General features: G+C 55.7%; 1 protein-coding gene across 8 annotated transcripts in view; it reads left to right on the plus strand.

Moving 5' to 3' along the window:
* SNPH (syntaphilin) overlaps positions 1 to 14,757 on the plus strand; it is a 38,864-nt gene that overhangs the window by 11,181 nt on the left and 12,926 nt on the right. The window contains exon 3 of one of the 8 annotated variants that reach the window (XM_045833449.1): positions 14,132 to 14,293. The exons of the other annotated variants lie outside the window; for them this stretch is intronic. The gene's annotated coding sequence lies outside the window, so the exon portion shown is untranslated. The remainder of the gene's footprint in view (positions 1 to 14,131; positions 14,294 to 14,757) is intronic. 8 annotated transcript variants of the gene reach the window in all.

The raw sequence follows: 14,757 nt of genomic DNA on the forward strand, positions 1-14,757 counted from the left end.
CTCCACATCCTCACCAGCGCTTTTCAGTGTTAACCATTCTAACAGGTGTGTGCCATGGCTCCTCGTGGCTTTCATTTGCATTTTTCAATGAGTAACAATGTTGAGCCCCTTTTATGGGCTTATTTGCCATCTGTAAGCCTTCTTTGGTGAAGTGTCTGTTTAAATATTTTTCCCACTCTTAAACCTTTAAGCATTTGATTGTTGGTCGTCTTATTGTTGCATTGTAGCAATTCTTTACATATTACGGGTGCAAGTTCTTTGTCAAGTATACCCTTTGCACATATTTCCTCCCAGTCTGAGTCTTGCCACAGAGGGCCCCGTGGGAGATTTGGGGTTCTGTGCGTATGTGAGTGCGCGTGTGAACGTGTGTGTGTGAGAGAGAGAGAGAGAGAGACTCCTGCTTCGGGATTCCGTTCTGCCCCACCGACGTCTAGAGTCACGGAAAGGCAGTGCCCACAGGTACTAGAGTTCACGCATCTCACCAGCTTCACTTTGCAAACAGGGCACCCGCATGCTTGAGATCCCGCGGGGTGCAGGCTGGAGCTCACACAGACCTCTGACCTCCTGCAGGAGGAGGCCCGGGGCTGGATGCCTTGGCTTCTTTTACCCTGTGACTCTGGGTGAGTCGGGTAACTTTTCTGAGCTTCTCTCACCCCGGCTGTGAGGTGGGCATGGCAGTGCCTGCCTGTGGGTGAGTGGCCAGGGCAGCCTTCTAGCTGACCATCCCGACTTCAGGCACCATCTGTTGCTATCCAAAGGCCTTTGGGAGGCAGAGGAGGCAGCCACGCTGGGCCGGGTTTGGGGATGTGCTGGCTGGAGCAGAGCTGGGAGCCTTTCCTGCTCTGTCCTGGGCTGTGTGGCGCCTGGCTGAGGGCATCTTCAGCTCTTCTGCTGCCGCCCCGCACAGTGCACCAGCAGCACACACGCTTCAACCAAATGCCTCTGTGTGGGTGAGTGTGCACATGAGTGTGTGAATGTGTTTGTGCATGAGTGTGAGTGTCTGTAGGCTTAGGAACTCTGCAAAGACAGTCCCCAGGTGGAGACATGTGTGAATAGCCTGGGTCCTGTTGGTGTGAGAAGTGCTACAAAAGAAGTGAGTACAGTGCCCTCCTGGGGTGGGGGGTGGACACCAACTCTGTGTCCCATGAAGCTATGCCCAGACGTCCATGCCTGAATTGGCCTTTGGAAGAGAAATGGGTAGAGGAACCTTGGAAGGGTTTTCTCGGCCGAGGGCACCACATAGGCAGAAGCATGCGAGCCCACAGAGTGAGCCCGGGGGAGGATGTGCTGGGAGACAGAGCCAACAGGACAGCAGAGGGCAGGTGTCACAACAGCTCTGTGAGGTGGGGGGCGCTATCTCCATTTTACAAATGGGAACCCTGAGGCACCACGAGATCAAGAGAGTGCGTCTTCAGGCCTGGGGGTCAGTGGCAGAGCTGAGTGTCGTGGCCCCCACTGCTGTGGTCTGTCTGCTGTGTCCCCGGGGAGATGGCTCTTCCCACGGCCCCTTGTCTGGTCCCTGGCTGGTGTGTGGGACTCTCGGGACTCCAGGGCACCTGGCTGGCTGCCTGGCTCCCTTCAGCAGGTGTTGGCTGGGCCTTGATTCTCAGCGCAGCCCTTCCCAGCAGCTGGGAAGACTCCCAGCCACTGAACGCAGGGCGCCCACTTCGCTGGCGGCGGTCACAGGCTGCGGGACAACTAGCCAGATTCTCAAGTGCAGGCGTAGCGCTGATGGTGCACAGGCCGCTGTCGCTCTGGGGACTTGTGTGTGTTAAGCTGGCTGTATTGCCACCCTTGAACAAAAATGGGGTTTTGTTATTAAGGGAAGGGGGCCCTGAACCTTTGGTAGGCAACGATTATCCTCCATCAGCCCCACCTACCCAGAGGCCCAGGCACCGCCATGATTCTGCCCTGTCCCACGTTCCCCACAGCCCAACGCCCCGGGGCCCTGGAGAGTCCACCTCCAACGTTTCCCTTGAATCCATCTTTGCTTCTCTCCCTCCCCAACCCCCACCATCCTCCATATCCGTCTCACTGTCCTGGTGCCTCTCATCAGAGCTGGTGCAGGGTCGTCCCCTGCAACGTAAACCTGACCTCATCATTCCTCTGCCCAGAACTTCTTCCTGCAGGCTCAGCTGGCACTCCCAGCCTTGCGCCCTGTTCCCCTCCTGCCCCCACACTATCTGGTCTGCAACACCCTGCCCCTTGGGTCCCACCCCTTCAGGCCTCTGCAGGGTTCCTCCCCCGCCCCCTCCGTCCCCTGCTTTGAATGGAGTGCTCCTGCACAGGCAGCTGTGCATCCACCCCTCAGAGCCCTGCACAAGGGTCCCCCCTCCTGAGCTCTGTGCAAGAGACTCTCGCCCTCCTCCACCCAGCCCCTCCCTGACCCGGTTACTGGGACCGTCAGAGGAGGACCCAGCACAGCGGGCACTCGGTAAATGTGGATCGAGATGGCCCTCCCAGAGCTGCCCCACGGAGAAGCCCTGGCGTCACGAGAGGGAAGACGCTTTGGGGGGACTTGCTTTCAGTCTGGGAGCTGGGCCACTTCGAGCTGGGTCTCTCCTGGGGGCCTCGGTTTTCCCCTTCGCCACAGGGCCGAGGAGACAGAAGGATCATCTGGGGTAATTCTTGAGTGCGAACTTGAACTCCTTGCCTTTTAGGAGGCAAGGCCACGTGCCAGTGGGACTGTCTCGTGGAATGCACAGCCAATGTGCCTGTGTTCTGGGGCAGGAGAGTCAGCTGGCCACTCAGCCTCCAGGAAAGCAGTCTGGCAGCCTCTTTACACTTTTTGACCTTACAAAGCCCCCAGGGACCCATCCTGAGGAAATGAATCTAAATATGGAAACATAGTTATGCACAGAGATATCTGTTATAGCATTCTTTGTGATAGGGAGAAAGTCTACATGTTCCACAGAGAGGGAGTGTTAACTACAGTGGAGCCATGAAATGAAATATTATGCAGCCCATAACATAATTCTAATAAAGCACGTACCATAGTATGGGCAATTCTTAAACTGTGTTAAGTTTTTTAAAGATACAAAGGTTCATATATACCATGAACTGTGTGACTTTAAAGGTTATAACTGTATGACACTAACTACCCCCCCCAAAAAAAAATTTCCTTCTGTGCCTAGAAAAAAAACTAGAAGAGACAACAAGAAAATTAACCAGTGGTTTTTATCTTTAAGTGGCAAAACTGGAAGTTTTTTTTTAAAGGTATATGCTACTCTTAGCCTGTAATAACTACAGTCATAAATATATTTAACATTTGAAACACACCCAGGCAGAGGTAAGGGAGCACGTTTTAATTCGTGACCTTCTCGGGATGAATTATTCACTTGTCTCCGGGCCTTGGTGTATAAAATAAGGGAGGGAAGCTAGTGCTCGCCGGGCAGTGTGCGCCAGGCCCTGCGCCGCATTATCTGATGCAATCATCACCCTTGAAACCCCGTTTTGCAGATGAGGGAGCTACAGTTCATGGTCAGCCTGCTCAGAACCAGGTTCCCAGCTGCAGCCTGCCAGAGGACAGCGCCCTGGCACTGCAGGCCACCCCGGGGCCCCTGTGATCGTGATGGTCCCTGCCTGCTCAGAGGCAGAGGCCGGTGGGAGGGACACCTGAGAGCGCTGTGTCAACAGAGCCGTGCAGGAGTGTCTCTTGCAGGGCGGGGAGGCCGGTGTGTGCCCGCAGGTGGGAAGAGGAGCGGTTTGCTGCCTGCAGCCAGAGCCGGTGCTCTCTGCTGTGCCTCTCTAACCCAGCAGCCTCTTCCTGCACAGATGTCCCCCTCGGCCTAAGTCCCCTGTCCTGTCTCCCGGGCCTCCTTGTGCATCCCAGCACCCTGAGTTCAGAGCTGCAAGCCTCGGGCTCCAGCGCTGGGCAGCTACCACAACAGCCCAGGGGCGAGAGCAAGAGCTCCGATAAAATGCTGGTCCCCCTTTGCCATGCTAGAATGAGGCGCACAGTCTGCAGGATCTTTGGGGTTCTTCAAGACAAGCTAGAAATCTGGACCTATTACAATATGAAAGCTCTCAATCTATAAACGTTGACTAGAATGAAAATGCATGCACATACAAGGAAAGTCATCTACGGGCACGACAGGAACTGTGGGCTGCATGTCAGGGACCTCTGCGGCCATCTGCCTCTGAGCCCCTCTGGCTTTGACCCCTGCGGTTCCAGATTCGTGCTGCACACACCCTGCTGGAGATCAGCGCTGGGCAGAAGGAGGCCAGGCCTGCCAAAGCAGGAAGGTCAGTGTGCCAAGGAGGAACAGGCCCTAAGATCGGCTCTCCTGGGCCCACGCGCACGCCCTAGGCAAATACGCAGCCCTTAAAAGGCTGTCCTGCTGCCTGCCAGAAACTGTGTCCCAGCTGCGGCTTGTGGGTTGCTGTGTGCCAGACGCTGTGCTGGCAGCTTGACCTCACTTCCTGGTCCTGGCAATGATTAACCTCACGTGCAGATGAGGAAAGGGGCCCTCAGTGTGACTGGGCTGAAGGCGTCTAACGCCCCGCGAACGCAGGCACATCTGAGTACCCACTGTGCGCATGCGTGATAGTCGTTCGCCCCTGCGGGGACCACCGGTGCTCCCGACAGCGTTTGGAACAGGGAGCGGAGAGCACGCAGGTGAGTGTGATTACGTGTGCACACGTGCGCGTGAACACAACTAGACCTAATGTGTGCACGTCTGTGGACTGGACAGGTGTGCCCAGTACAGTCGATTCTCATTGTTGGTAATGGCTGTGTTCTGCAGAACCACTGCAGACCCTGACCTAGTGAGTACGAACGTTGTCCCCGAGAACATAGGGCCAGGTCCCCGTGAGCCTCCGGGCACAGCAGTTTCATCAGCTGATCAATACATAACCTCGTTTTGTGTGTATTTCTGTTTAAGGACGCCTTCCTCAATATAGATTGTTGATTCATTCATATTGAGCTCATGCCAACAGCCCTGTAATTTATACCCAAACGGAGCTTCTCTGACACATTTTCTCCGTCAGGCACATCGCAGGGACACTAGACAGCACATCAGCCCTGCACCTGTGGGCCGCATTAAACAGCAGTGTCAACAAAAGCACGTGACACTGATAGACCACAGAAAGGAAGCTTGTTGAGGGACTGAGAAATGAAACAAGCAGGTTGCCATGTTCCACCTCAGCGGAAAACGGGGGCATCAGGCAACTCACATGGGCATCAGGCGTGCTCAGCGCATGTCCGAGACTGACATGCAAGAACCATGGGTGCAGACTCGAGGGTTGCCAATAAATGGGAGGGAGCGGGTGAATTCTCAGAGTCAGAATCCGCAAATCAGGAGGATCAGCTGTGTGTCTTTCACCTTTTTCTGGGGCTGCCGTAGGGGGTTGGGCTTGCTGACTAATTGGATTTGCTGAGTGCAGGTGTCATTTGGAGGCCCGCTGGCATCGGTTCTGGGTCCCACTCTCGGCATTGCCACCTACTTGCCATGCGCCCTCATGCAGGTTCACTGGTCTCCGCAGCCCAAGCTTCCTCTCGGGTAAAATGGAAAGAACACCCTATAGCCTGGGGGGCTACATAAGAGGGAACTGAGAGAATAAATGTGGAGCACACTCAAGACGGTGCCCAGCCAGCTGCTGATGCAAGGGCAGCTGGAAACCATGCCGCTTGGATTCATGCTTTCCCAGAAGGTGTTGTTATTGGGAGTTGAGCACTCGGGACCCTGCCAGATGCTGAAGATTCAGAGGTGACTGACACCCTTGGGCTCATGATCTAGTAGGAGAGACAAGCCACCGAAATGGATGCTATGTGTTAAGAAAAAAAAAACATAATACTATGAACAAAGAGCCACAGAACTTTTTTTTGCCCCTTTTTTGACTTACTGAGGAGCTCGCCCTCACTCGGGTGGCACCATCAATGAGTGTAGACCTCCACATTTACTCAGCAAATATTTACTGAAGGCCTGTGGTGCACGGGGCACTGGGAATTAAATAAAGAACAAAATGGGCAATATTCTTGCCTTTCTGGAGCTTACAGTCCAGAGACAGTAAGCAACATAAATACATAAACATATTAGCTGTTGATAAGGACTCTGGAGAAAATAAAGCATGGGAAGAGAGAGAGTACTGGGGCAGTGAGGGTTGTAATTTAAACGAATTGGGCAAGGTCGGTTTGCTGAGAGGGTGACGTGGGAGCGAAGACCTGAAGGGAGAGAGAGAATACGCTGGGCAGAGGGAACAGCCCATGCAAAGGCCCTGAGTGGGTGCTGGCAGCGTGGCTAGAGCAGCATGAATGAGGGGCAGCGGTAGGCGGGTCAGAGGGAGAGGGGGCGGGGCCTTACCTTAGCCACAGTAAGGACCTGGGCTTCTATTCCAATACAAGAGCTTTCAGTCTCCGTAACCGTGAGAACAAGATGGGAGGATTGGAAGAAGTTTCAAGTGGAGGAGTGACATCATCTGATTCATATTCTTGAAGGATCCCTCTGGCCACTGTGTTGAGGTGGCAGGGGTGAGACTGCCACCTTGCCCAGGACAGAGGTGGTGGCTTGGCCCAGGAGGGAGCAGAAGGTGCTGAGGGCATCACATTCAGAGCAGGAGTTCCTGTGCTGGACCAAGTCACTTTAAGATGCTCCGTTAGATCAAAGTGGCAATGTGCTGGAATGTGCCAAAGTGACTTTTTCTACTGCACAGCGCATGTGTGAGAATGACTGTGCAAGAACTGTGAGTGCTGACTTGAGGGTTGCCAATAAATTGGAGGGAGCGAGTGAATTCAGTCTCAGAATTCGCAAATCAGAAGGATCAGCTCTGTGTCTTCCATCTTTTTCTGGGGCTGCCGTCGGGGTTCGGAGTTGCTGACTAATTGGATTTGCTGAGTGCAGGTGTCATTTGCAGGGGCCGCTGGCACGGGTTCTGGGTCCCACTCTCGGCATTACCACCTACTTGCCATGCGCCCTCATGCATGTTCACTGGCCTCTACAGCCAGTACACCTAAGTAGATATAAACGATTCTGTAGTCAAGGACCCCTGAGATACAAAATATCACAATATTTCAGATTAAGATTTTGGAGTGGGATAAGGATGTAATTACATATAAAGAACATTAAGAATAAGACTGTATTTAGGTGGCTCCAGCCAAGGGCTCAGTTGGTTGGAGCATCGTCCTGTACACCAAAATGCCCTGTGGGTTTGGTCCCTGGTCAGGGCACACACCTAGGTTGTGGATTCCACCCCATCAGGGCTCATACAGGAGGCAACCGATCAATGTTTCTCTCTCACATTGATGTCTGCCTCTCCCTCTCTCTCTTTCTCCCCCCTCCCCTGCCTCTCTCTAAAATCAATAAGCGTATCCTTGGATAAGAATTTTTTAAAAGACTGTATTTGAGAGAATAAATAATCACTACAGGTCATGGAGTGTTTCCCCTGTACCAGGTCCATGCGAGGCATCGGGCATGCGCTCTCGCTGACCTTGACAGTGCTCACACACAGTGGTAATCCGCCCCGCCTTACAGAAGGCGCTGTGGCTCAGCGAAGTGAAGTGGCATTCCCACTGCCATGAAGGTGGTGCGTGGTGGAGCTTGGAATTCAAAACCAGGTGTATCTGAGCCCAAAGCCACAGTTTCTTTGGTTAGTCAGCCTCTCAGCAACAAAGGGCTTTTTAAATAGGACATAGGTATTTACAGGATCTCCCTTTTAAAAGATGTTTAAATGTTCACTATAGCTAAATTAACACATGTGACAGCTTCTCCAGAGAGGGAGGACTTCTTAGAAGAGGAGTTTGTAATTTCCAGACCTCTTCCAGCAAGCCCGAGCCGTGTGGGGTCCTGTCGAAGGCCCTGGGCCTTAGCCAAGGCAAGCAAGTTCAGCCTGACGTGGGAAATGCCATTGGAAATCTGTGGGACAGGAGTCAGCCGCGCGGATGGCCGAGAAGCTGGCAGCTGGGGAGCAGAGGGTCTGGGAGCAGAGACGAAGGCCTCTGACTCCGTGGGTAGCAACTCCACGCAGAGCTTCCGGGAACTGCAAGGAGGTAGATGAGACTTGGCTTCCAACGGGAGCAGCATGTCCAGAGGGCTCGGTGGGACCGGGATCAGCTGGCTCTCAGCCTCGTGCGCCTGCTCCTGTAGCTCACACCGTGGCCTTTGGCAAGTCCTCTGCTTTCTGCTTAGAAAATGTGGCAGTTGGACCAGATTGTCATGAAATGCCAGGAGAGGGAAAGAGAAAGGAAATGAGTGTGAGTGAGAGAGACAAAAAAATGAATGAGAGTGAGTTTACGGGGTTCCCAGTTTTGGATCCCCAGGAAGGCGGAAGCTCTCTGATTTCAGGTTGAGTCGGAAACTACCTGTCTGGAAAGGGCAGTGGTCCCGGGCAGATGGGATCCATCGCCACGTCCCCATAGCTCTCCGGTCCTTGGGTTCCACAGGTCCTTCTCCCTCGAGCCAGTGACGCACAGCACACCCAGGGCGACTTGGGTGAGCTCCGAGGGCCTCAGCTTTCCTCTGTCTTAGGACCCCGTTCCCCCCTGCACCCGCCCCCCCACCCGCAGCCTTCTTCCCTGCAGCAAACCCCATGCAAAAATATTTCTTTTAGCATTCGTTTTAGGGAGGGCTTTATTTCTCCTTAAGAATTGGTCTGCTTCCCAGTCCCCCTTAACCGTGAGAACAAGAAGACTGGGCATCATTTCTCATGTTGTGTCAGTCCAGGAAGTGTGGAGTCAGAGCTGAACCTTGTTGCTGCTGCTCCTGGGCCGGTGTTTGTGGTCAGCTGTGGCGTTCCTGTCTTCCCGGGCCTTGGAGTCAGTGTCTGTTTTACAATGTCTGTGTCCTTTGCGAGCTGCCTGAGAGTGGTGAGACTGCTCCTGTCTTGCCTCTAGGCTTTCCTTCCATCACTCCTTTACTCATAAAGCTGTGTTTTGCTCTTATTTTATCACACTTTTGCCTGGATTCAAATGCGAGGGAGGGGCGGAGGTTGTGGTGCAGAAGCTGTGTCACTAGAGTCGGGAGTGAAGCTCCCAGCCCAGGCTCCGACCCCGCTTGCTAGGCAACCTCAGACAAATCACAGACTCTCTCTGGGGGTCAGTTTCTCTCATAAAACGATGGGCTGTGACAAAGTCTAGCCAGTATCCTTTCCATTCTAGAATTCTGAGAGTGTGTTAGCCCTTGTTGGTACTTGGGATAAAAGCCGGGAGGGCACCCACGCAAGAACCCCGAAAACCAGGACAGAGATCTGGGGGAAAGGGAGAATCCATGGAGATGGAGGCCCCATCTTCTTCCCCCTCCCGTGATGCCTTGGAGCTGGAACCTCAGGAGCAGGGGCAGGTCCAAGAGCCAGGCTGAGGCTTGGCAGCTCTATCAGCCGGGAAGCCCAGGGAAGCATATGCTGCAGCCAAGGTCGCTGAAGGGCCTCCATCTGCCAGGAGCCACTTGCCAGGCAGCCACCGAGCTGGGACTGGCCCCACGGTCCCTCTGTTTCCGACTCCTCCCCATGGCTGGCTGCAGAGGGGTGGCCCTAGCATGCAGCCGGCTGGCGGAGGGATGGAAACCAGCGCTCCACCTGCTGCTTCTCCCAGTGCTGGAGGACTGCCAGACATCACCCTGGAGAGCCATCCACGGCAGGTGGCCTGGCAGAGGTGCATGGAATTGCAGACTCACCCCCTGGGCCTGCTCTGACCTCAGGGGGAAAAGCAAAGGCTATCTCTGAAGAAGAAAAAAAGAGAGAGAGATCCCCTTCAAGAAGCGGTGGTTGTAATAACAAGAAGTGTTCAGTCTTCCTTTTGCCCAAGAACGTCCCCCATCCCTGCATTCCTTGCCTTGGCTGGATCCCAAAGAGACAGGCAGGGTCAGGAGGGAGATTCCCACCGAATACATGAAGCAGCTGGGACTGCAAGAGGTTAAGGCCCAAGGTCACCAAGAGGGACCACGTGATGTGGCTCGAGGAGAGCTGAGGGCCTCTCAGTGGTGGACTGGCACAGGACCCAGTGGGCTAAAGACTGGGTCGCAGCAGCTGTTGCAAGAACTGAGAATGGTGGTCCTCATGGTGAGGGCTTCTCCTTGGCCCCCGTGGCTGATCCTTGGAGGTACAGGGAAAGACTCACATGGTCTTCCTCGCCCTGCCTTCCTTCTGTTCCTGTGAGGTCTGCTTTTCTGGAAGCTCGAGGAGGTCAGGGTGTAGGGCCACAACCCCCTCATTTCACCGTGGTCTGAGAGTCTCCTGGGAAGGTGGAGTTTTCCTCTTTTACGCAGCCTTTGAATGACACGCACCCCAGATATCTTGTATCATGAGACCTTCATGATGCAGTAGCAGGATGGGTGCGTGTGACCTGGAAGTCCAAGGCACGACCTTGAGTGATCTTACAGCCGGTGCAGCTTTGGGTTTCCCGGTATCACACGGAATAGGCTCTACCTGCCCTCCCTCCCCAGGGGATCAGATGGGGTGTGCATTTGCAGAGCCTTCCAACGGGGTGGCCTCAGTGGCTGTCTCCTCCAGGCTGACCCGGAGCCGGGGCGCCAGGGCAGAGCCCGATGTCAGGTACACGGGGGAGGGCTGGTTCCAGGCCCTGTCCTGTCACCTCCCCGGGCAATTCCCTCCCCTCCCTGGACCCTGCTGTCCGTTCCCCGCTGTTCAGTTAAAATAGACATTTCCTAGATGTTTTCATTTGTTTTTATTGAGATACCATTCACATGCCATAAAATTCACCCTCTTAAAATGTACAAGGCAAGGGTTTTTAGTGTATTCCCAAAGTTGTGTATCCATCACCACTATCTAATTTCAAAACATCTTTATCAGTCCAAAAAGAAACTTCATACCAATTGAGTCATTTCCTGTTTCTCCTTCCCCAGCCCTGGGCAGCCACTAGTCTGCTGGCTCTCTCGCTCTCCCTCTCTCTCTCCCTCTCTCTGGACTCACCGGTGCTGGGTGTTTCCTGTACCTGGAATCGTACAACATGTGGTCTTTGGTTCGGCTTCTTTCATTTAGCCTGAGGTTGAGCCTGTGTTCGTGCGTGTGACAGAATGCATCAGGGCCTCACTAGTTTTCGTGGCTGGACAATGTTCCGTCCTGTGCACGCACGGCATCTGCTCCCCCGTCGTCCGTCGGTGGGTGCCCTTCTTCCGACTGCCGTGAGTCGTGCTGCGATGAGCGTTCCTGGGCAGGTTTCTGTGGGAACACCTCGTCCCTGTTCTCTGGAGCGCGCACCCCCTGGTGGGGCTGCTGGGTCGCGTGGCAACTCTGTGTTCACCTCCGGAGGAACCGCAGACCATTTCCCAGAGCAGCCGCACCACTTTACCTCCCACCAGCAGCGACTGCGTGAGGGCTCCCATTTCTCCGCATTCTCACCGAGACTTGCCCGTCTTTTTTATTACGGCCATCCTAGTGGATGTGAAGTAGTATCTCATTGTGGGAAATAACGTATTATGTAGAGTTTTAACCCACAAAACCTTTGTAAAAAGTGGTCTTCCTTCAGATAGTCCATCGTGGACCACGTGCAAGAGGGGCCCCCTCGGGTGCGCTGGGGAGGAGGCCGGGGCTCGCCCCTCAGCAGCCCCAGACGCTCGTTCTCTGGGGGTGTCTAGACCACGGGGCTCCGTGCCCTCCAAGCCCTGGAATCCCAGTCTGACTGCCAGTCTCAGCCTGGTTGCCGGGGAAGCCAGACAGCCTTGGCCCCGCGGCGGGCCTGCCCTGCCATTGTGCGGGGTTGCCACGGTGAGGAGGAGGGGTCCAGTGGCTCCCATCTGTGGTTCCAGCTCCAGGGGAAGCTCAGGTAGGAGACAGGAGGCAAGCTGGAGAAATGCAGCCCCTGCCTCCCTTCCCAAGGCCAGGAAGAACGGTCCCGGGTCTCGCTGACAGCGAGGAGGAACGTGGGGGCTGATGGGGCCGCGAAGCCAGTGGAAGGTTTACTGAGCTCAGCCCTGAGTAACCGCCCCAGCACTAGTCCTGTGAGGGCCAGAGTGAGGCAGCCAGGACACTCCTGGGCCGTCCTTCATCTCTCGCTTCTCTCTGCATTAGCATTCTAGGAGCACCCGCCAGTGCCAGTCCAGGCACTCCGCTGTTCGATGGGTGGGATGTTCTGCATTCCCGTTGCCTTGACAGCGAGAGGACCTCCCCCTATCCCTGACCCCCAGGTTCTGTTCTGTTGGTTGTCATGCTCTGCTTTCCACAGCCACCAGAGGCTTGAGTCCTCAGACGCGGATCATTCATTCCCTGGGCCAGATTTTAGGGTAGCTTTCTTCTATTGACGGCTGATGCTTTGGAAAAAAGATAATTTATGGTATATGCAGGGACTTTCACTTAGCTACAATACTAGATTAACTCAAGGACCCGGTTTCTCCCTCGTGACTTGCTGATTCCATAAAATGCCATCGTGTCTCTTTGAAGAATGCAGCTTCCCACGTCTGCGGCTGTGGAACCAGAAACCCAGGGGTCCTTGTCGTCAAAGGGGAAGAAAGCGTCCCCTGGAGGTCCACCCCTTCATTCGTTGCCCTAGAATCCTGTCACTCTGGGATCAGCGTGTTAGATCCAGAAACATCTTCAAGACCACCTGATCCCACCCGTTGGCTTTCAGACGTGCCCGTTTGAACCACTGTGTTGATTGCAGCTGTGTGTCCGCTGTGCTTATTATTAGGAAATCCCCCAGAGGGAGGTGTTCCGACCGAGCGTGGCGTGCTGAGGGGCCCAGACCAGGAGCCCAGGAGAGGTCCCAGCATGTGGTGCATGCCCAGGACAGGGCAGGGACAGTGCCGCAGGCTGCAGGGTGGGCAGATGTCCATGCAGAGATGTGGGCGCGAATCTAGAATAACAGGGCTCCCTGGGAGTCAGCGGGCAGCGAGAGCAGGATGAAAAGGGCACAGAGGAGAGGGCCCTGGCGCCAGGCTCAAGAGTTTACCCTGATCTCACTCAGTCGGGGGCCTCTGGTGAACTTGGGGGACGTTCCAGGCCCCCTTCTCCACTGCTCCCACCGCCGCCCTGGTCTGGGCCCTTCTGCTTCCTCACCGGGGAGTTTCTGATGACCCCCTGACTCCGCTCCCTGCTTCCGCTCTCATCCCTTCCCAGCCCTGCTCCACAAAGGCCCCCGACCCAGGGGCTTTGTAAAATGCAGATCCGATTGTGTTCCTCCACCTTTTAAGGTCCCTCCATGCCCCTCTGTGGCCTCCAGGACGAGGTCCTGGCTAGGTAGCTCTGTGGGCTTGGGCCTCGCCGTCAGCAGCCTCACCCCGCACTGTGACTGCCCTCAGCAGGCGTCCCGGTGGCCTGAGCCACTAGCTCTGCTGCAGGGTCGCGGTCTTCACCCAGGCTTCCTCCTTCCCACTCACTCTCTCTGCCTGGTGAGCTCCTATTCACCCTTCAGGACCCAGCATACATTTCTGTTAGAAGAAGCTTTCCCTGACCTTCCTGAGGCTACCCTCGTTCCTTGAATGCGTTTCTGTTTTGAAGTTCACACTGCGTGGCAGTGAGCACTTCCAGAACACCGGCCGTCGCCGTTTCTGAGGGGTGGCGGCGATGGTGCGACGGGCACTGGGCTGAGCCCCACGTGTGTGTTATCCCGTGTTGTCCTCACGGTGACGCATGAGGCGCACTCTGGTGTGGCTCCGAGCACGCATGAGGAAGCTCACGCTCAGACAGGCGGTGTGACCTGCCCAAGCCGTGCAGCTGGAGGGCGGCGGAGCCGGATTGGAGCCCACATCTGTCGGCTCTATTTCCGTGTCTTCCCTCCTCGGTTTCCCGGATCCTGCGGTGTCCCCTGCGCCCCTGTTGTAGGTCCTCAGGAGGTGCTGGGTGTGTGGGGGACTGATCGGAGGGGCGACGTAGCAGTGGCCGTGGGGAGATGGGGGGAGCCGGAGTGCGAAGGGCTGGCCTGGCCTGGCTTTGCGGTTGAGGTGACAGGGGACTCTGCGCCCAGCTCCTCACGGCTCAGGGTTTGCTTTCCACCCTCCGTTCCAAGTGGCAGCCTCTGGCCACCTGGGGACTGGCCTGTGGGACTCCAGGCCGAGCAGGCAGCACAGTGACAAATGCCATAGCAACCTGCCTCCTCTCTGGGGCCTACAGGGGGGGAGGAACTGAGAGCTCACAGGCCCCACACTGAGACTTCTGAGCTGGATCCTACAGGGGTGGCTCCCTGTGGGCCTGGGTGACTTCTGCCCTCCCACGAGGGACCCCTGCCTACGAGGTCTGATCCCTGCAGGGGAAATGCCACTTCCACCTCCGTTCTGGATGAATGGCTGGCTCTGGCCTCCCAGGAGACTATTGGCTCTATCCAGATACGAACGCAGTCCCTTTCCCACCCCCGGCCAGAGAGGAAGGAAGACGGAGCTCAAGAGGAGGAGGCGTAGGGTTGCCAAGCAAGGTAGGAGCAGAGACAGGCGGCCGGACAAAGCCCTCATTGTGCCACGGCCACACGCAGCTCCAAGGCACTCCAGGCATCTTGCCTGCCCAGGCCTAGATCCCCACCTGGCCCTTCCAGGCTGAGCCACTCAGCAGCCCTCATCCGAGCTGGCCTGGAAGCGCAAGGCTCATCCTCAGATCCGAGCCCTGCCTCTGCTGGGAAGTCCTCCTGAAGGCACAGTCTCCGCTTTGCATCCTCCTGAAAGCCAGAGGAAGGGCGTGAAGCTGGGAAGGTGCCAGCGAAGCCAGGCTGGGTTGGGCTAGAAACTGGGGTCTGTCGGTCCCGCAGCTGTGTGACGTTGGCCGAAATGTGATAACAAATCCTGACCGCCTTGAAGGAGTGTTCTTTGAAGAAGTAGGCAGGGGGTCACCTGGCCACAAAGGGTTTTAGTCCGTGTGCTCAGGGGCAGGCAGCAGTCAGTCCCG

Source organism: Phyllostomus hastatus, unplaced genomic scaffold, assembly GCF_019186645.2.
Source record: "Phyllostomus hastatus isolate PE091 unplaced genomic scaffold, TTU_PhHast_1.1 phas_contig_17, whole genome shotgun sequence".
Lineage (NCBI taxonomy): Eukaryota > Metazoa > Chordata > Mammalia > Chiroptera > Phyllostomidae > Phyllostomus > Phyllostomus hastatus.